Raw genomic sequence first — 22,117 nt, 5'->3', positions numbered from 1 at the left:
GAAAATGTCAGGCAGGCAGACGGTGGTGGCCGCCTGCAGGAGTATCGGTACAACAACCGGCAGAACTGTAGGGACCGGGCCAGGGTTGGAGCCCGCCGGCCCTGAACCGGGGAGTCAACCGTGTACCGGAGCACCAGAAACCGGGTACTCAGACCCTGTCCTAGCTTAGAAGCCACTGAGTTTAGGCAAATTGACTGATTGCTGGCTGGACCTCACGGGTTTATCCACACCCAAAGTCCCGAAAGAAGGCAAAAGCCCACCAAGACCGGGTGAGCGCCACCGCCAAGGGCCAAACACCCGACGGGCCAGCGCCTGCGGGCAACTGAGGGCTCCTCCGGCAGCTCCACGCCGGGGAGCGGGCTACCACTGCTCAGGAAGGGGAGCCGAACAAATCACAACCAGAGGTGCATGGGAAAGGGGCCACGATCAACCTCACAGGGGACACGAGCAGCCGGCTGCGGGACCCGACCATACCCGAACTTTGGTTTACCAGTGACTCTGAGTGTGAATTAATTGTGAGTACACCAGTGCCATGCGGGCACGACACTGCACCGCAGCACGGCACCCTGCACCCCGACAACAACACCCGCGCTCCAGTATCTTCAGCGCCCCCGCTCCCACCGGGCCCCGGGACACACCGCCCCTACCCACGGAGGGGCTAACATCTAGGCTGCGGCCGCAACACCGATCCTGGACGAGCCGCCTTCACTCCAGCCGCAGCGGTGGTGCATCCCGTCACCACGACCCGTGGGTTGCGTCACGACCCGTTGGATGACAGCGCGGCCCCCCCAGCTGCGCGCCTCGTCCCACCACCACCACGACCACCCCACTGCCTTTCCCCTTAACAGAGCGATGTGGCCCCCGGTCCGGAGGCGTTCGTGCCACCGACAACCCGAGCCCGGACCTCGAGCGGCTAGGCCCAAGCAAGCGGAGAAGCGGCCGGGCCCCTCTCAGGGCGGTACACATTGACTCTTCTAGCGTCACGAACAGGATTTGGACAGTCCACTTACCTGTGGAAGTGCGCCTAGAGAAATCCGTCAGCGGCGTCCTGCCGAAAAAGTTGAAGCCCCGCCATCTTGGCGCGAAAGTTTCCCGCTCGAGTCGTCTTCCCCGAGCAGTGAAGGCGCGAAAGTGAAGCCCCGCCCCCGAAAGGAGGAGTGAAAAGAAAAAACCAAGGGGAAAGCGGGTGAAGAATGGCGGCATGTAACTAGCGCCGCAGAGTGCAGGGACGCCAGGACTCTGCCGAAACCCGTTCCTGGACCCAGCAGCAAGATGTGCCAGGAGCTCCAGGCCACAGTCCACTCCATGATGGCGGAGTGGATGTCGGAGATGAAGGGCCTGGTTGCAACCGTGTGGGCATATGAAGTGGAGGTGGTCTCCGAGGAGCGGGTAAGCGACCCATGCCCCTATGTCCCCGAGGGAACGGCGGCTGCGGCTGAGGGGCCCGGCCTGCTGCCATCCACCACACCACCTCCCTCACTGCCCATGCCCGCGGCCACCGCCCCGACCAACCTGTTACCCCTGTCACCGGTAGCGGAGCCCGCAGCGCCTGAGGGAGAGGGCCCAGACCTGGGGCCCCCGGGCCTTACCTTTGTCACTGCCCTGGCACCCGTCCCGGCTTCCACCCCGGCTGCGACGGAGATAACGACGGCCCTGGCAGTCCGCCCGGCCGCAACGGAGATGATCTTCGACCCGAAGCCAGCACCGCAAGTCCCGATGCCCGCTCCCAAACACCCGGCCCAGGCTGAGGCACGGCGGGGATGTAGCTGCCAAGCGGCAGAACAGGCCACGTCACAGCAGGGTCCCTCGTTACCGAAGGTGCCAGTCGTAGCCGGCACGGAGGGATTCCAGCTGGGCCCGTCCCTCACACAAGCTGACCCGGAGCAGATTGAAGATGCTCAATACTGGGAGCGGCAGCTACGGCAGCTGCACCACGAGATCGCTGTTTAAAGAAAGGAAGTGAGGTAGCAGTTCCGGCTGCCTGGTAGCCCATTGGCTATGAAGTGCCCGTCCCCGTTGGGACTTGTGTTGCCCCGTTGACCTCCATTTTGCCCCTGTTGTGTGAGTGACTTCTCATTGACAAGGCCATGGACTTGCCGGCCACCCAAAAACTTTTGGGCTTGTAAATATTGCCCTATCTGCCCCTTTTTACATGCCTTCCCGTTCCGTTAGCCTCCCGAGAGGAAGATTGGAGGTAGGACCTGCAGCAGAGCAGGCTGGGGTCCGGTCACCACCGGGACCAGTGACCATCCTCCGGGGAACCCTTTGACAACTGCGGGGTGCGCCGCACAGTACCTGTTCCCGCCTGGGTGATCTGGCCATGTTCTTGTTTCCGGACTGGGGAAAAGGGGTGCTGCCCATTTCTTCGGGGCAGCATCAAGGCTAGGTTGTTTGGGTGGGAAAGGCGAAAGGACATGAACCCGTTCCGTTTAATAAAGTTATGCAACGTTAAAGCAAAATGCCTCCTGTTATGGGAAGACCTTCAGTAACCATAGTTTGTACAAATGTTATTATAATTGTAAGTGTTTTCCCGTTTTCCCGTTTTACAGTTGAAAAATAAAAATAAACCGGAGTTGGTCGGGCAGCCCGCGGATGGTCTGCATTAAAACAAGGTGGAATGTGACGCCCTGGGCCCCCAGGGGTCACAGGTAATATCACCTACCACTTACACACACACACCCACCCCCTGTGAGGTCATACACCAGTCACCCGAATGGGAGACCTGATGCCTCCCTCAGGGCCAGTAGGGCACACCAGCTGGGCGGAGTCAGGCGGAACGGCACACCCACCGAGGAGACTACTGTCCTGAGGCAGGAAGTACAAACAGAACAGTTTAGAGTGTGACAGTGACAGGAGGTGAAAAGGAGAGAAACTGTCAGGGACCCGGGTTGGAGCCTGGGCCCCTTGGAAAACGTCAGGCAGGCAGACGGTGGTGGCCGCCTGCAGGAATACCGGTACAGCAACCGGCAGAACCATAGGGACCGGGTCAGGGTTGGAGCCCGCCGGCCCTGAACCGGGGAGTCAACCGTGTACCGGAGCACCAGTAACCGGGTACTCAGACCCCGTCCTAGCTTAGAAGCCACTGAGTTTAGGCAAATTGACTGATTGCTGGCTGGACCTCACGGGTTCATCCACACCCAAAGTCCCGAAAGAAGGCAAAAGCCCACCAAGACCGGGTGAGCGCCACCGCCAAGGGCCAAACACCCGACGGGCCAGCACCTGCGAGCAACTGAGGGCTCCTCCGGCAGCTCCACGCCAGGGAGCGGGCTACCACTGCTCAGGCAGGGGAGCCGAACAAACCACAACCAGAGGTGCATGGGAAATGGGCCACCATCAACCTCACAGGGGACACGAGCAGCCGGCTGCGGGACCCGATCATACCCGAACTTTGGTTTACCAGTGACTCTGAGTGTGAATTAATCGTGAGTACACCAGTGCCATCCGGGCACGGCACTGCACCGCAGCACAGCACCCTGCACCCCGACAACAACACCCGCGCTCCAGTATCTTCAGCGCCCCCGCTCCCACCCGGCCCCAGGACACACCCACCCTACCCATGGAGGGGTTAACATCTAGGCTGCGGCCGCAACACCGATCCCGGACGAGCTCGCCTTCACTCCAGCCGCAGCGGTGGTGCATCCCGTCACCACGACCCGTGGGTGGCGTCATGACCCGTTGGACGACAGCGTGGCCCCCCCCGGCTGCGCACCTCGTCCAACCACCACCACCACCACCCCACTGCCTCTCCCCTTAACAGAGCGACGTGGCCCCCGGTCCGGAGGCGCTCGTGCCACCGACAACCCGAGCCCGGACCTCGAGCAGCTCGGCCCGAGCAAGCGGAGAAGCGGCCGGGCCCCTCTTAGGGCGGTACATATACAGTGACGGTTAGGCAGGGGATTAATAATATGCACACAGAACTGCTTGTGGCTCTGGCTGCATATTGCACCTGACAGGTTCCCTTTAAGAGGTCTAAATGCTCCATATTGGGAGCAGTATTCCTAATATAATTAGGCAAGATGTAAAGTTCAAATCTTGCATTACCGTTTTTTTAATCTCTACACATCACCTTTAATTAAAATTATGAGTGCCGTCTCTGTTTCTGTAATACTTTGTAATGTAAGTGCAAAAAAATTTTTACAACCTCCTTCTAAAAGAAAATAAGGTTTAGTTCATTGGTGCTTTACTGTATAGCGCCATCTGCTGGAATAACGCAGATATACAGTATGTGTGTGACTAAGGTGAAATTTATTCGTTCCTCTGCTTCCTGTTCCTTCTTCCATTAAATCTTCCTATACGATATCAAAGGATAAAACAAATAGTCATCTGGGTCCTTGACACATTTGGGACACGTTAACCTTAAGTCATAACATTTAGGTGTAAAATATACAGTGCATTCCAACTTTGAAAGACCGCAATGGAGGCACACATACAATGTAGATCAAAGGTCTAAAACTCTGCTGGATATATGGGCCACAAATAGAAAAAAAAATATTTTTGGGCTGCATTCTTTGCAGGACAAAGTTCCATTTTTAGCAATACCATATACATTTTTCTTTAGACCTTAGGATCACTTTTTTTGAATTTTTCGGTTGTTTTTTAATTTTTTTTAAATGGCATTCATCGTATGTGTTATGATGCAGTTTTATAGCTTGAATCGTTACGGATGTGGCAATGATGCACTTTTTTGTTTATTTTAATTGATATATAAATAAGCATTTTTAATGGTAAATAGAAATTTCCATGCTTTATTTAGGATGTATTTATGTTTTTACATTTCATCTCCTTTTTCTAAGTAATAACGTTTGACAATTAGCACCATATAGTAATAGCCAATATCTTGTGGTTATTTTCCTATGGGCTCTCCACCCTATAGTAATGTGCCCATCCTGGTTCCGATTCTGTAGTAATGTGCCCCATCCTTGTCCCCTTGTAGTAATGTGCTCATCTTTGTTCCCTTTATTAATGTGCCCATCCTGTAGTAATGTGCCCATCCTTGTACCCATACTGTAGTAATGTGTCCATCTTTGTCCCCATCCCATAGTAATGTCCCCATCCTGCTCTGTTCTCCATTCTTTAGTAATGTGCCCATCCTGGTCCCCTTGTAGTAATGTTCACATCCTGTAGTAATATGCCTATCCTGTTCTCCATTCTGTAGTAATGTGCCCATCCTTCACCCCATCCTGTAGTAATATGCCCGTCCTTGTCCATTGTAGTTATGTGCCCATCTTTGTCCCCATCCTGTAGTAATATGACATCCTTGTCCCTAGTAGTAATGTGCCCATCCTTGTCCCTATCCTGTAGTAATATGCCCATCCTTGTCCCTTGTAGTAATGTGCCCATCCTTGTCCCTTGTAGTAATGTGCCCATCCTTGTCCGCTTCTTATAGTAATGTCCCATCCTGTAGTAATTTCCCCTTATATGCTGTGCTTCATATGCACATAAAAAAAACATTCTTCTCACCTGTCCGCTGTTCCCTCGGTGTACTCTTCCCTGCTTCTTGCGGCCCACAGACCCCGTGATGATCGTGGACGGTGCCCTGTAATAGTCAGTGCTTTATTTCATTTGAATGAACTGCTGGCACCGCGCAGAGCTCTCTGCAGCCCTAAATCAATGGCAGTCACCGGCCAATCAGATCCAAGCGCTTGACGCCATATCAAAACGTCGGCTGCCTTAGGTATAGTTCTGCAGAGAATTCTGCACGGTGCCAGCGGTTCATTCAAATGAAATAAAGCGCTGACTACTGTGAGCTCCGGGGTCTGCAGGTAGCAAGAAGAAACCTAAGGGGTGTTTGAGACCCCTATTGTAGAGCATAGCTAGTTTCCTAAACTCACCTGCTACTTTATGGCGGTCCATCCTCAGTAGAATAATAAAAAAAAGGGGGCGAAAGTCGTGAACGGGGTGCAGGATTAGCCCGTCTCAATAAGCAATGTCCAGACCTCAGGTGCAACAGAAAAAAACTTACTTTTTTCTGGAGCAATTGACGATAATTATGATTACCGCTCTACACAGTTATTTAGTACACAGATTTGACAGCCCCTCATGTGATGATCCCAGCTCTTTGCTGGTGATGTGTAGCAGCTCTCCTCACTCTCGCTGGTTATAGCACTATATATGCACTAAAACATCTCCTCTTAGCCCGGACCTTGGCATCCATGGCACCTCAGCTTTATTGGATAAGTACCTCAGCTCTCTTCCCAATAACTCTTGATCGTATCCAGACTTCTGATCGTTCTTGTGATCCCTAACTGGTGGTGGCTGGCAATTGGGCACTTCTGGGACCACGCAGAACATTATGTTCCATGATACTGTACAGATTTTGCTGGAGTGCCAATAGCGACCACAGCGAAGATACTGGCTGGCCTCCTTGATCTCCAACACCACTCCATCCCAGGGAAGCAGGGTTGCTTCTCCTGGGCTTGGTAGTTCTTCCTGTCACGATGAATATGGAATAGCGGGAAGCTGGGGCTCCTAACATGTCCCTCAAGCTAGGGGGCCCTATGCTATCCCTAAACTCAGGGATTCTGCTGATGGTGGAGATGGCTGAGTCTCCTTCCTGGCACTGCTCCTGAACAGAGATTCAGGCGGAAAACCAACAGGGGTAAACTCCACAACAGCACCAAGCAATAGGCACAACTTTCACCAGAAAGTCTGGGACACCACACCTCCCAGACCACGAAAGACAAACTATAGCTGGCATGGGTGGAAGAATTCAACCAGTATAAATAGGAGGGGAGCAGATGTGATAGGCCTCCCCACAACATGTGATCAAAGGAGCAAGCAGACTAGCAGAAAAACTTGCTTACCTGCCTATGAATCAGCACACAGCAGGTTGACACCTGAGTCTCCTTGTATTGATCTCAAACAGTAGAGAAACCATCAAGCGAAGTGTTAGAATCTGCAATCTGAACAGAGCCCAATACCACCATGACAGTCGGCGCAGTTTGTGCAAAGCTTTGTATGACAGTACCGTAGGGGCTTCTACCCATCAGATTTCACAGTAGCCCTTACACTTAATACATCTTTGCGTAAAAAATGGCTGACCAACATGCAGGTGGGGGCCCAAGTCCTAATTTTGCTAAGTTTGTGATAACATCCTCTCCCACACCGCCAATTCATTATAAGACCCTGATAACATCTTCTCAGACCTCCTAATTCATAATGACGCAATCAGGGTCTTACAGTCATATGAAAAAGTTTGGGCACCCCTATTAATGTTAACCTTTTTTCTTTATAACAATTTTGGTTTTTGCAACAGCTATTTCAGTTTCATATATCTAATAACTGATGGACTGAGTAATATTTCTGGATTGAAATGAGGTTTATTGTACTAACAGAAAATGTGCAATCCGCATTTAAACAAAATTTGACCGGTGCAAAAGTATGGGCACCCTTATCAATTTCTTGATTTGAACACTCCTAACTACTTTTTACTGACTTACTAAAGCACTAAATTGGTTTTGTAACCTCATTGAGCTTTGAACTTCATAGGCAGGTGTATCCAATCATGAGAAAAGGTATTTAAGGTGGCCACTTGCAAGTTGTTCTCCTATTTGAATCTCCTATGAAGAGTGGCATCATGGGCTCCTCAAAACAATTCTCAAATGATCTGAAAACAAAGATTATTCAACATAGTTGTTCAGGGGAAGGATACAAAAAATTGTCTCAGAGATTTAAACTGTCAGTTTCCACTGTGAGGAACATAGTAAGGAAATGGAAGAACACAGGTACAGTTCTTGTTAAACCCAGAAGTGGCAGGCCAAGAAAAATATCAGAAAGGCAGAGAAGAAGAATGGTGAGAACAGTCAAGGACAATCCACAGACCACCTCCAAAGACCTGCAGCTTCATCTTGCTGCAGATGGTGTCAATGTGCATCGGTTAACAATACAGCGCACGTTGCACAAGGAGAAGCTGTATGGGAGAGTGATGCGAAAGAAGCCGTTTCTGCAAACACGCCACAAACAGAGTCACCCGAGGTATGCAAAAGCACATTTGGACAAGCCAACTACATTTTGGAAGAAGGTCCTGTGGACTGATGAAACAAAGATTGAGTTGTTTGGTCATACAAAAAGGCGTTATGCATGGAGGCAAAAAACACGGCATTCCAAGAAAAGCACTTGCTACCCACAGTAAAATTTGGTGGAGTTCCCATCATGCTTTGGGGCTGTGTGGCCAATGCCGGCACCGGGAATCTTGTTAAAGTTGAGGGTCGCATGGATTCAATTCAGTATCAGCAGATTCTTGACAATAATGTGCAAGAATCAGTGACGAAGTTGAAGTTACGCAGGGGATGGATATTTCAGCAAGACAATGATCCAAAACACCGCTCCAAATCTACTCAGGCATTCATGCAGAGGAACAATTACATTGTTCTGGAATGGCCATCCCAGTCCCCAGACCTGAATATCATTGAACATCTGTGGGATGATTTGAAGCGTGCTGTCCATGCTCGGCGACCATCAAACTTATCTGAACTGGAATTGTTTTGTAAACAGGAATGGTCAAATATACCTTCATCCAGGATCCAGGAACTCATTAAAAGCTGCAGGAAGCGACTAGAGGCTGTTATTTTTGCAAAAGGAGGATCTACAAAATATTAATGTCACTTTTATGTTGAGGTGCCCATACTTTTGCACCGGTCAAATTTTGTTTAAATGCGGATTGCACATTTTCTGTTAGTACAATAAACCTCATTTCAATCCAGAAATATTACTCAGTCCATCAGTTATTAGATATATGAAACTGAAATAGCTGCTGCAAAAACCCAAATTGTTATAAAGAAAAAAGGTTAACATTAATAGGGGTGCCCAAACTTTTTCATATGACTGTATATTGAATTTGTCTATGTAGGGAGATACAAGACAGGGATTAAGACGATGTGCGCCCATTCAGAATTTGCAGCAGAAAATTCTGATGTATTGGCAGAAAAAACGCTATGGGAAATAAGTGTTTTTGTCTTGATTTTGTTGCATATTTTTCCCCACTTATTAGTATGGGTGAAATTCGCTACAAAAACAGTGCAAGACCTGACAACCTGCAGATGTGAATCTGCTACAAATCTGCAAGGAAAAAAATTAGACAATGTGTACTGGAAACATGGCATGTTTTCCGCAACAAATCCATGCATAAAAAGCACAACCAAAATGCAATGTGTGAACATAGCCTTAAAAATTAATTAGGGGCAAGCGTCACAGTGACTGATTCATTTATATTTATTTAGCAGTGGAAATTATAGGGCATAGTGCTAGTTTATCCATTTATATTTTGAATAGTAAGTGGCTAATTGTATATTAATGGTGGGGTACATAGTTGCATTCGGGGGGGGGGCACAGTGGGGGGGAATTTTTTACTCAGGAGACAAATATATGCAGTATATACAATATGTGACCTTGTTATTTTCAGGGTTGAGGTGATCAGTGACAAGATGAGCCGTGACTGATAAATGTCAACATGAAGATCCGACCAGATGGAAAAGAATCAACAGAAAAAGTTTCTAATTAGACGAGACGTCAGCGATAAGTCACTGGATGGAAACATTATTCTGTTTCTGTACTGTATGACTTGGACTAATTCTGCTGTTTATAAAACAACCTCCCTTAGGCCAAATTCACACATTCATGTGAAATGTCCAAGTGATGCCAGAATTTTTTAGTCTATGTTCACTCCAAATAAAATTTAGTTTTCTTTTTTCAACTACTGGATTAGGCTCCTTTCACATTGCGTTTTTCTCTACGTCCACAGGTCCAGTCGGGGCATCCGTCCAGACCGCCCCTCCCCCACTCTGCAAAGCGTGCTCCGGACGCATGCGCCCGACAGGGCCATTCACTGCTATGGAGCGCACTGCGTTAGCGTGTGCTCTGTCTTGTGCCATTTTCTGCACATATACGTTTCTGCAGATGGACACCCGAACGTAGACCACCTACGTTCGGGTGTCCGTCTGCAGAAACGTATATGTGCAGAAAATGCCACAAAACAGAGCACACGCTAATGCAGTGCGCTCCATAGCAGTGAATGGCCCTGTCGGGCGCATGCGTCCGGAGCAGGCTTTGCAGAGTGGGGGAGGGGCGGTCCGGACGGATGCCCCGACAGGACCTGTGGACGTAGGGAAAAACGCAATGTGAAAGGGGCCTTAGTAATGGAGGTGTCTGCTAGACACCCACCCATTGCTAATACCAAGGCTTGATACCAGCTGGCATCAACCCCATTTATTACTCCATTTGCCACCGCACCAGAAGGATTCAGGCAGGGTTGAAAGCCAAAGGTGGATTTACATAATACTAACAAAATAATAAAAATTAAATGCAGTGACATCACAAGAATCTGCATAACTAATCATATGCTAAATAATTGCAAGTAAAATGTATGTATGAGATAGCCAAGATGACTGTCTATAAAATGAAGGTAGTATCACGCTCAAAGCTGTAGCGGATGATGAGATATGGAGCCTGAAAGTCTAACGTTCAAAACATTGTTACCCTTTTGCTCTTTATTGTGTATATATGTAGAGTATATACAGTATATATACATATATATACAGTGCCTACAAGTAGTATTCAACCCCCTGCAGATTTAGCAGGTTTGATAAGATGCAAATAAGTTAGAGCCTGCAAATTTCAAACAAGAGCAGGATTTATTAACAGATGCATAAATCTTACAAACCAACAAGTTATGTTGCTCAGTTAAATTTTAATAAATTTTCAACATAAAAGTGTGGGTCAATTATTATTCAACCCCTAGGTTTAATATTTTGTGGAATAACCCTTGTTTGCAATTACAGCTAATAATCGTCTTTTATAAGACTTGATCAGGCCGGCACAGGTCTCTGGAGTTATCTTGGCCCACTCCTCCATGCAGCTCTTCTCCAAGTTATCTAGGTTCTTTGGGTGTCTCATGTGGACTTTAATCTTGAGCTCCTTCCACAAGTTTTCAATTGGGTTAAGGTCAGGAGACTGACTAGGCCACTGCAACACCTTGATTTTTTCCCTCCCTTTTTTCCCTTTTTGAACTAGGCCTTGGTTTTCTTGGCTGTGTGCTTTGGGTCGTTGTCTTGTTGGAAGATGAAATGACGACCCATCTTAAAATTCTTGATGGAGGAGCGGAGGTTCTTGGCCAAAATCTCCAGGTAGGCCGTGCTATCCATCTTCCCATGGATGCGGACCAGATGGCCAGGCCCCTTGGCTGAGAAACATCCCCACAGCATGATGCTGCCACCACCATGCTTAACTGTAGGGATGGTATTCTTGGGGTCGTATGCAGTGCCATCCAGTCTCCAAACGTCACGTGTGTGGTTGGCACCAAAGATCTCGATCTTGGTCTCATCAGACCAGAGAACTTTGAACCAGTTTGTCTCAGAGTCCTCCAAGTGATCATGAGCAAACTGTAGACGAGCCTTGACATGACACTTTGAAAGTAAAGGTACCTTACGGGCTCGTCAGTAACGGAGACCATTGCGGTGGAGTACGTTACTTATGGTATTGACTGAAACCAATGTCCCCACTGCCATGAGATCTTCCCGGAGCTCCTTCCTTGTTGTCCTTGGGTTAGCCTTGACTCTTTGGACAAGCCTGGCCTCGGCACAGGTGGAAACTTTCAAAGGCTGTCCAGGCCGTGGAAGGCTAACAGTAGTTCCATAAGCCTTCCACTTCCGGATGATGCTCCCAACAGTGGAGAGAGGTAGGCCCAACTCCTTGGAAAGGGTTTTGTACCCCTTGCCAGCCTTGTGACCCTCCACGATCTTGTCTCTGATGGCCTTGGAATGCTCCTTTGTCTTTCCCATGTTGACCAAGTATGAGTGCTGTTCACAAGTTTGGGGAGGGTCTTAATTAGTCAGAAAAGGCTGGAAAAAGAGATAATTAATCCAAACATGTGAAGCTCATTGTTCTTTGTGCCTGAAATACTTCTTAATACTTTAGGGGAACCAGACAGAATTCTGGTGGATTGGGGGGTTGAATAATAAATGACCCTCTGAATAAACTTTTCCCAATTTAAAAAAAAAAAAAAGAAATAACATTCTTTTTTTGCTGCAGTGCATTTCACACTTCCAGGCTGATCTACAGTCCAAATGTCACAATGCCAAGGTAATTCCGAATGTGTAAACCTGCTAAATCTGCAGGGGGTTGAATACTACTTGTAGGCACTGTATATTATAGATAATATACATAAATATACATTTATGTATGAAGTTAAAATGTGTACGATCGACGAGCTCTGGTTTCTTGGTAACCATGAAGAACCCAGCAAATAAATGTATAACATTGTGTAAACACTTCTTCTGTGACATTTTCTAGAAAATAATGTAGCTCCATAATTATATTTTATGTCCTGGTGGCATTTTAAATGGATTCTTTCACTTGTCACAGACTAACACAATGTTTAATAGCAGGAAGAACAGGATAATTACTTACTTTCACAAGACGCACATGTGAATATCATTCATTACTTAGACACGGGTGGCACTAAATGGTCTGAAGAGGTTTAAATTAAACTTTCATGAAAAATAGTTCATTAGTTGACAAATGAGCTTGTAAATGACTAACAAGACTCATTGAATCATACCTCAAGAAATGAGACCACAGGAAGATGGCTAATTGAACATATTAGTATGAAAAGTATAATGCAACCTATAGGGGAATCGTTCACATTTTCCAAAGTAGTGGTCATAAGTGGTGGAGTTGATGACTCAACTTCATATTTACATGTTGCTGTCCCTTAAAATGATGGTTGAAGATCATAGTAAAGATAAAAATTAGGCTCTTTTCAGGAATTGCCTGACACTAGCACAATCATAACGATCCTCAACAGAAGCTCCTGGTGCCCCATCCTATCATCGTGATCTTTCCGCTTTGCTAACAATGTAGGACCGATGAAAACCACAACCACAATCTGTAATGGGAGCTTTCTTTCTCTTTGATGGGATAACATATTTAGACATTCTATAAACTTGAGAAATTAGGAAAGTGGTTTTCCAGGACTAACAGATGACCTGTCCTTAACCGCCACTAACAGCATATGACCTGAGCTGTTCCTGCTCCATATGATTTACAACCAGCCACCGACGAAGCATAGTTGTGGTGGTGCCGATTGTTGGACCCTCACCATTCTGATATTCATGACCATATCGATAACATGTTGGAACTTGGATCAGGACAACCCCTTTAATCTAAATTTTGAAGCATGTATAGTGTCCCGACCAGATGATCAAAAACCAAACATTTAAACTATTTTTTTACCTACTTAATTCCACGTCAAAGATTCAGGATCCACAAGTACCGGTCACTAGCTTTAAAGGGGTTGTCTAGTATGGAATGCTCATTTTAACTTTTAACTTTTAAGTTAAATGGATACCCCTTCAGGGTATTGACTTGCACAGCAGAATAGAGATTAGCTACATCTCTCACTCGGAGCACAGTGTTTGGAGGATGGAAACTGTAATACTAAATTATGCCTGTGGGTGTGCTGTAGAGAACATTAAACATTGTGGCTGTCATGCCATGTCCGAATCCACACACGTGGATTACTAATACTGCGTCGGACTCCGTTCACATTGCAAAGTCTGACAAGCAACCTGGTCTCTCTTAAGTGCTCAGCTCAGCTGGGCGTCGGCTGAGTTGTTTTACTGCTACCAGTCATGCAGGAGCTAATCCTTTCGGAGCTGTGTGTGCAACTCTTCTGAGAGCCGGGTTATTGATTACCCTCTATGGCTGGTCTCTCCCAATTTAAGGCTGGGGAGTGTAGTAGGAGATCACCGAAGATAGCTTCAGCGTAGCTCCAGCGACCCCGGTCTCGGTGGTTGTCCAGTTCATAGTCAACTACAATTGCTTTTCTGCATGGTGTGAACATTCCCCTATTGTGAGTTTATTTCCTACCCTTTTCTTTATTCACCTGTACACATATAGTCTCTCCTTTGTGTTTGAGTGCAGTGTGTATGAGGTTTCATTCTCCCTTGTCTGTGTCTTTTCTGTGGGGTTTGGTTACTGGGTTTCCTGCCCTCTCCGAGAGTGGGAGCATAAGATCATGGCTCAGACAGGAGTCATGGTCACACTGGGGACCTGGCTACCATCAAACTTACCTCCGAGATAAGTTACAGCACAGGGTCTCGAGCCTGAGGGCCAGTTTAGGAAGCCCTGGTCGGTCAGTACACACCGCGAAACAGTGGATGAGATCCTCCAGATTACAATTGACTGCTAGGATCTCAGCAGGGGGATGCCTTGGGTTGGACCATTATTGTGAGACTCAAAAAGCAGAGAATCCAATATTTACTTACTATTAGAGTTGAGCGCGGTTCGCGGTTCGTGGTTCTCCAGTTCTAGGCTCGAGTGATTTTGGGGGTTGTTCGAGATCGAACTAGAACTCGAGCTTTTTGCAAAAGCTCGATAGTTCTAGATACGTTCGAGAACGGTTCTAGCAGCAAAAAGCAGGGGTTTATACAGCTACAGTGTGCAGGAGCCATCGCTGGCAGCCTGCCAGAAGCTGGTAACCGAGATAAACATCGGGTATCCAAGCAAAGCGCTTTGGTTAGTAACCCGATGTTTATCCTAGTTACGTGCAGGAAGCCCACACTTCCCCGCTCAGCTCACTCCGCCCCCTCCTGCCCGCGGCATGTACACATACACACACACACACACACACACACTCACATACACACACACACACACACACACATGGTCCCGCTCGGCTTACCTGCGGTGATGAAGTCCCGCCATCCCGACCTCAGCGCTGTCACTGTCCTCCATGGCCGCCGCTTGTCACATCACCTCTCGCTTCCGACCCGAGACTGACTAGCGGTGACGTCACGGGCCTCTCGCGATACTTGGTGTGAAGACGCCGGTCATTGAACTCAGTGACAGGTGCTGTCAGTGTGCTGGAGATCAGCGCAGGTAATGTACCTCGCTGACAGCAGCACTTGTCATGCCCTGCAGTGACCTGGGCTGACCCATTGATGTTAGCTCAGGTCACTGCATTGCTCTCCCAGCCAATGGGGAACATCCTGCTCTTCATTGACTGGGACAGTGTGGATCGTCATGGCAACCCCTTGGATTACAGCAGACCTGGATTTGTTTTTCATTCTAATAAATTGGTTAAAGAGGGAATGTATTGGGGAGTGTTTTTTCAAATAAAAATGTGTTTGTCGTCTATTTTTTTTATTACTGACTGGGTTGGTGATGTCGGGTATCTGATAGACGCCTGACCTCACCAACCCCAGGGCTTGATGCCAGGTGACATTACACATCTGGTATTAACCCCATATATTACCCCGTTTGCCACTGCACCAGGGCGCGGGATGAGCTGGGGCGAAGCACCAGGATTGGCGCATCTAATGGATGCGCCACTTCTGGGGCGGCTGCGGCCTGCTATTTTTAGGCTGGGGAGAGTCCAATAACCATGGACCTCCCTAGTCTGAGAATATCAGGCCCCAGCTGTCTGCTTTACCTTGGCTGGTGATCCAATTTTGGGGGACCCCTACGTGTTTTTTTTTTTTTAATTATTTATTTAATTTAAAATAGCGTGGGGTGCCCTCAGTTTTGGATTACCAGCCAAGGTGAGGTTGCCAGCTGTGGTCTGCAGGCTGCAGCCGTCTGCTTTACCCTAGCTGGCTACAAAACTAGGGGGAACCCTACGTCATTTTTTTTTTCATTTTTTTGGCTAAATACAAAGCTAAGCACCCCTTAGTGCCACATGAAAGGCACCAAAGGGTGCTCCACTTTTTCTCCACTTTTTCTCCACTTTTTCTCCACTTTTTCTCCATTTTTTTCTCCACTTTTTCTCCACTTTTTCTCCACTTTTTCTACATTTTTTTCTCCATTTTTTCTACATTTTTTCTCCATTTTTTCTCCACTTTTTCTTCACTTTTTCTCCATTTTTTCTCCACTTTTTCTCCACTTTTTCTCCACTTTTTCTCCATTTTTTTCTCCACTTTTTCTCCACTTTTTCTCCACTTTTTCTCCATTTTTTCTCCATTTTTTCTCCACTTTTTCTCCACTTTTTCTCCACTTTTTCTACATTTTTTTCTACATTTTTTCTCCACTTTTTCTCCATTTTTACTCCACTTTTTCTCCACTTTTTCTCCATTTTTTTCTCCACTTTTTCTCCACTTTTTCTCCACTTTTTCTCCATTTTTTCTCCACTTTTTCTCCACTTTTTCTCCACTTTTTTTCCACTTTTTCTCCATTTTTTTCTCCACTTTTTCTCCATTTTTTTCTCCACTTTTTCTCCACTTTTTCTCCACTTTTTCTACATTTTTTTCTCCATTTTTTCTCCATTTTTTCTCCATTTTTACTCCACTTTTTCTCCACTTTTTCTCCACTTTTTCTCCACTTTTTCTACATTTTTTTCTCCACTTTTTCTCCACTTTTTCTCCATTTTTTCTCCACTTTTTCTCCACTTTTTCTCCACTTTTTCTCCACTTTTTCTCCATTTTTTTCTCCACTTTTTCTCCATTTTTTTCTCCACTTTTTCTCCACTTTTTCTCCACTTTTTCTACATTTTTTTCTCCATTTTTTCTCCATTTTTTCTCCATTTTTACTCCACTTTTTCTCCACTTTTTCTCCACTTTTTCTACATTTTTTTCTCCACTTTTTCTCCTCTTTTTCTCCACTTTTTCTCCATTTTTTTCTCCACTTTTTCTCCACTTTTTCTCCATTTTTTCTCCACTTTTTCTCCACTTTTTCTCCATTTTTTCTCCACTTTTTCTCCACTTTTTCTCCACTTTTTCTCCATTTTTTTCTCCATTTTTACTCCACTTTTTCTCTACTTTTTCTCCACTTTTTCTCCACTTTTTCTCCACTTTTTCTCCATTTTTTCTCCACTTTTTCTCCACTTTTTCTCCACTTTTTCTCCACTTTTTTCTCCACTTTTTCTCCACTTTTTCTCCACTTTTTCTACATTTTTTTCTCCATTTTTTTCTACATTTTTTCTCCATTTTTTCTCCACTTTTTCTCCACTTTTTCTCCATTTTTTTCTCCACTTTTTCTCCACTTTTTCTCCACTTTTTCTCCACTTTTTCTACATTTTTTTCTCCATTTTTTCTCCACTTTTTCTCCATTTTTACTCCACTTTTTCCTCCACTTTTTCTCCATTTTTTTCTCCACTTTTTCTCCACTTTTTCTCCATTTTTTCTCCACTTTTTCTCCACTTTTTCTCCATTTTTTTCCTCCACTTTTTCTCCACTTTTTCTCCATTTTTTTCTCCACTTTTCTCCACTTTTTCTCCACTTTTTCTACATTTTTTTCTCCATTTTTTCTCCACTTTTTCTCCATTTTTACTCCACTTTTTCTCCACTTTTTCTCCACTTTTTCTCCACTTTTTCTACATTTTTTCTCCACTTTTTCTCCACTTTTTCTCCATTTTTTTCTCCACTTTTTCTCCACTTTTTCTACATTTTTCTCCACTTTTTCTCCATTTTTACTCCACTTTTTCTCCACTTTTTCTCCACTTTTTCTCCACTTTTTCTCCATTTTTTTCTCCATTTTTACTCCACTTTTTCTCTACTTTTTCTCCACTTTTTCTCCACTTTTTCTCCACTTTTTCTCCATTTTTTCTCCACTTTTTCTCCCCTTTTTCTCCACTTTTTCTCCACTTTTTTCTCCACTTTTTTCTCCACTTTTTCTCCACTTTTTCTCCACTTTTTCTCCACTTTTTCTACATTTTTTTCTCCATTTTTTTCTACATTTTTTCTCCATTTTTTCTCCACTTTTTCTTCACTTTTTCTCCACTTTTTATCCATTTTTTCTCCACTTTTTCTCCACTTTTTCTCCACTTTTTCTCCATTTTTTTCTCCATTTTTACTCCACTTTTTCTCTACTTTTTCTCCACTTTTTCTCCACTTTTTCTCCACTTTTTCTCCACTTTTTCTCCACTTTTTCTCCACTTTTTTCTCCACTTTTTTCTCCACTTTTTCTCCACTTTTTCTCCACTTTTTCTCCACTTTTTCTACATTTTTTTCTCCATTTTTTTCTACATTTTTTCTCCATTTTTTCTCAACTTTTTCTTCACTTTTTCTCCACTTTTTATCCATTTTTTTCTCCACTTTTTCTCCACTTTTTCTCCACTTTTTCTCCATTTTTTTCTCCACTTTTTCTCCACTTTTTCTCCACTTTTTCTCCACTTTTTCTCCACTTTTTCCTCCACTTTTTCTCCACTTTTTCTCCACTTTTTCTCCACTTTTTCTCCATTTTTTTCTCCACTTTTTCTCCACTTTTTCTCCACTTTTTCTCCATTTTTCTCCACTTTTTCTCCACTTTTTCTCCATTTTTACTCCACTTTTTCACCACTTTTGTCTCCATTTTTACTCCACTTTTTCTCCACTTTTTCTCCATTTTTTTCTCCACTTTTTCTCCACTTTTTCTCCACTTTTTCTCCACTTTTTCTACATTTTTTTCTCCATTTTTTCTCCACTTTTTCTCCACTTTTTCTCCACTTTTTCTCCACTTTTTCTACATTTTTTTCTCCACTTTTTATCCACTTTTTCTCCACTTTTTCTCCATTTTTTTCTCCACTTTTTCTCCACTTTTTCTACATTTTTTTCTCCATTTGTTCTCCACTTTTTCTCCACTTTTTCTCCACTTTTTCTCCATTTTTTTCTCTTCTTTTTCTCCACTTTTTCTCCACTTTTTCTCCACTTTTTCTCCACTTTTTCTCCGTTCTTTTTCTATGGTCAGTCTACCCATTAGCTCTGCCATGCATACTGTAGCTCTACACCTACTGCACATGTTACTTTATGATTGACATCTCTTTCGTACCAGAGCTGTCTAAGCCTACTCTGACCCCATATTTGTCATTACTATATTGTCCTTGTACTGTATTATGACATTTGTATCATGTGTTTCATTTCTTGCTGTGTTGCAATTTTTTTGCTGCATCCCAATTGTACCTCTACATTGTTCGAGTTTATGTTATTGTTCTCTCACTCTTATGTGATACTGATTATTGTCATTTTTCATGATTACAAGCAGATAAGTCCAATCTGACGAAGGCTCAGGCCGAAACGTCATTTGTAACTTGTTTTGGACAAAAACATATATGCTTATGAAAATTTTTTTTTCTTAATACGGACCAATAAAGAGTGATTTTGCATTACTATCCGTTGTGACTTACTGACTTAGTCTGGGAGATTTAGAGTGCCGAGGTTACTCACTAATTTTATCTATTATTACCTCTGAGCACTTATATACCAGTGAGCAGAGCTTCCTCTACAGTAGTTCTCCTGATTAGGCATGCCCTTACCTCATGAGCAGGGCATTGCAGCTTTGGTAGCAACCATTACGACATGGACTCTGCTGCTGTGGACCCGGGGAGAGTGAGTGCAGATTCATTGCACCCACACTCCTCACATGAAGGGTCCGCACTCCTAGAAAATGGGGGATACGTTCCCTGAGTGTCCCCCCCCCCGATATTCTAGACGGTCCAGAGTCGTCGTGGGACCCCTTTATTGTTTTTCTTACAATAAATTGGTGAAAGAGGAAATGTTTTGGGGACTGTTTTTTCAAATAAATTTCTTTTGTCGATTTTTTTTTTTTTTTTGTTAGTACTGACAGTTTATGATGTTGGGTATCTAATAGACGCCATGACATCACAAACTGCTGGGCTTGATCTCAGGTGACTATACAGCTAGTATCAACCCGATTTATTACCCCGTTTGCCACTGCACCAGGGCACGGGATGAGCTGGGGTGAAGCGCCAGGATTGGCGCATCTAGTGGATGCGCCACGTCTGGGGTGCCTGCGGCCTGCTATTTTTAGGCTGTGAAGGCCCAATAACTATGGACCTTCCCACCCTGAGAATACCAGACCACAGCTGTCCGCTTTACCTTGGCTGGTGATCCAATTTGGGGGGGACCCTACTTTTATTGTGTAATTATTAATATTTATAAAATAATTATAAAAAAGAGCCTGAGGGGACCTCCACATTGGATCCCCAACCACGGTAAAGCTGCCAGCTGTGGTTTTCAGGCTACAGCCGTCTGCTTTACCCTAGCTGGCTATCAAAAATGGGGGGACCCAACGTCATTTTTTTTTTAACTATTTTTTAAATAGAAAAAATTAATGGGCTTCCCTGTATTTTGATTGCCAACCAAGGTAACGGCAGGCAGATGGGGGTGGCAACCCATAGCTGTCTGCTTTATCTGCTGAAAATCAAAAATACCGCGGAGCGCTACGTCATTTTTTTAAAGATTTATTTTTACAGCACTGTGATGTCCAGCAATCAAAATACAGGGAAGCCCATTTTATTTTTAGTTATTTAAATAAATAATTAAAAAAAATATATATGGGCTCCCGCTGCATTTTTTGTATTGCTAGCTAAGGGTAATCCAAGCAGCTACTGGCTGCTAACCCCCACTGCTTGGTGTTACCTTCACTGGCAATGGAAAATCCAGGGAAGCATTTTTTATTTTTTTTGCCAAAAAACTACAAAAAATGAACGTGAGCTTCGCCATATTTTTGTATGCTAGCCAGGTATAGCAGGCAGGTGCTGGAAGAGTTGGATACTGCGCCAGAAGATGGCGCTTCTATGAAAGTGCCATTTTCTGAGGCGGCTGCAGACTGCAATTCGCAGCAGTGGGGCCCAGAAAGCTCAGGCCAACCTGTGCTGCGGATTCCAATCCCCAGCTGCCTAGTTGTACCTGGCTGGACACAAAAATGGGGCGAAGCCTACGTCATTTGTTTTCTAATTATTTCATGAAATTCATGAAATAATAAACAAAAGGGCTTCCCTTTATTTTTGGTTCCCAGCCGGGTACAAATAGGCAACTGGGGGTTGGGGGCAGCCGTACCTGCCTGCTGTACCTGGCTAGCATACAAAAATATGGCGAAGCCCACATAATTTTTTCAGGGGGCAAAAAACATCTGCATACAGTCCTGGATGGAGTATGCTGAGCCTTGTAGTTCTGCAGCTGCTGTCTGTCTGTATGGAGAAGAGCAGACAGCAGCTGCAGAACTATAAGGCTCAGCATACTCCATCCAGGACTGTATGCAGAAGTTTTTTGCCCACCAAAAAAATGACGTGGGCTTTGCCATATTTTCGTATGCTAGCCAGGTACAGCAGGCAGCCACGGGCTGCCTCCAACCCCCAGTTGCCTATTTGTACCCGGCTGGGAACCAAAAATATAGGGAAGCCCATTTTTTTTAATTATTTCACTTATTTCATGAAATAATTAAAAAACAAATGACGTGGGCTTCGCCCCATTTTTGTGTCCAGCCGGGTGCAACTAGGCAGCTGGGGATTGGAATCCGCAGCACAGGTTAGCCCGAGGTTTCTGGGCTCCTCTGCTGCGGATTTCAGTCCGCAGCCGTCCCAGAAAATGGCGCTCTCATAGAAGCGCCATCACCTGGCGCTGTATCCAACTCTTCCAACAGCCCTGGAGCCGGGTGGCTTGTTGGGTAATCATGAGTTAATACTGGCTTTGTTTTACTAGCCAGTATTAAGCCAGAGATTCTTAATGTCAGGCACGTTTGACCCGGCCATTAAGAATCTCCAATAAAGGGTTAAAAAAAAGACACCACACAGAGAAAAAATACTTTAATAGAAATAAATACACAGACACATTAGAGACTCCATCTTTATTACCCCCTGTCAGCCCTCCACGATCCTGCTCTTCTGTCTTCTTTCTCTCTAGTGTAATAGTAGTGACGATTGTAGTGAGGATGAGGTTCACCAGCCCATCACTTGGGGCTGGGGAACCTCATCCTCAGTACAATCCTCACTAGTGTAGTAGTAGTGACGATTGTAGTGAGGATGAGGTTCACCAGCCCATCACTTGGGGCTGGGGAACCTCATCCTCAGTACAATCCTCACTACAATCGGGAAGCAGCGTGCAGCCTTCACTCCGTGAGTGATCAGTGCTGGCTGTCAGCGGTAACAGCGGTAACGCTGACAGACGCGTTACCATAGCAACGGTGCTCTCGGAGCTGCGGTAAGCGGTGGCGTCACCGCTAACTGCATTGCTATGGCAACGGTGATCTCCGTTAATGACCGGCTGTGTCAGCCGGTCCCTAACGGAACGGGGAGTCGACCGTGTGCTAGAGCATGTCGCCGGTACACGGCGATACACATATGTGCACCGTGTACCGGAGAGATGCACTCGCAGGTCCTACATGACGCGTTATAGTCATGTGACCAGTCTGT

The sequence above is a fragment of the Anomaloglossus baeobatrachus genome, chromosome 6 (genome assembly GCF_048569485.1).
Source record: "Anomaloglossus baeobatrachus isolate aAnoBae1 chromosome 6, aAnoBae1.hap1, whole genome shotgun sequence".
NCBI classification, from domain to species: Eukaryota; Metazoa; Chordata; class Amphibia; order Anura; family Aromobatidae; genus Anomaloglossus; species Anomaloglossus baeobatrachus.
The sequence above is the reverse complement of the archived record's forward strand: the minus strand, read 5'-3'. Positions refer to the sequence as shown.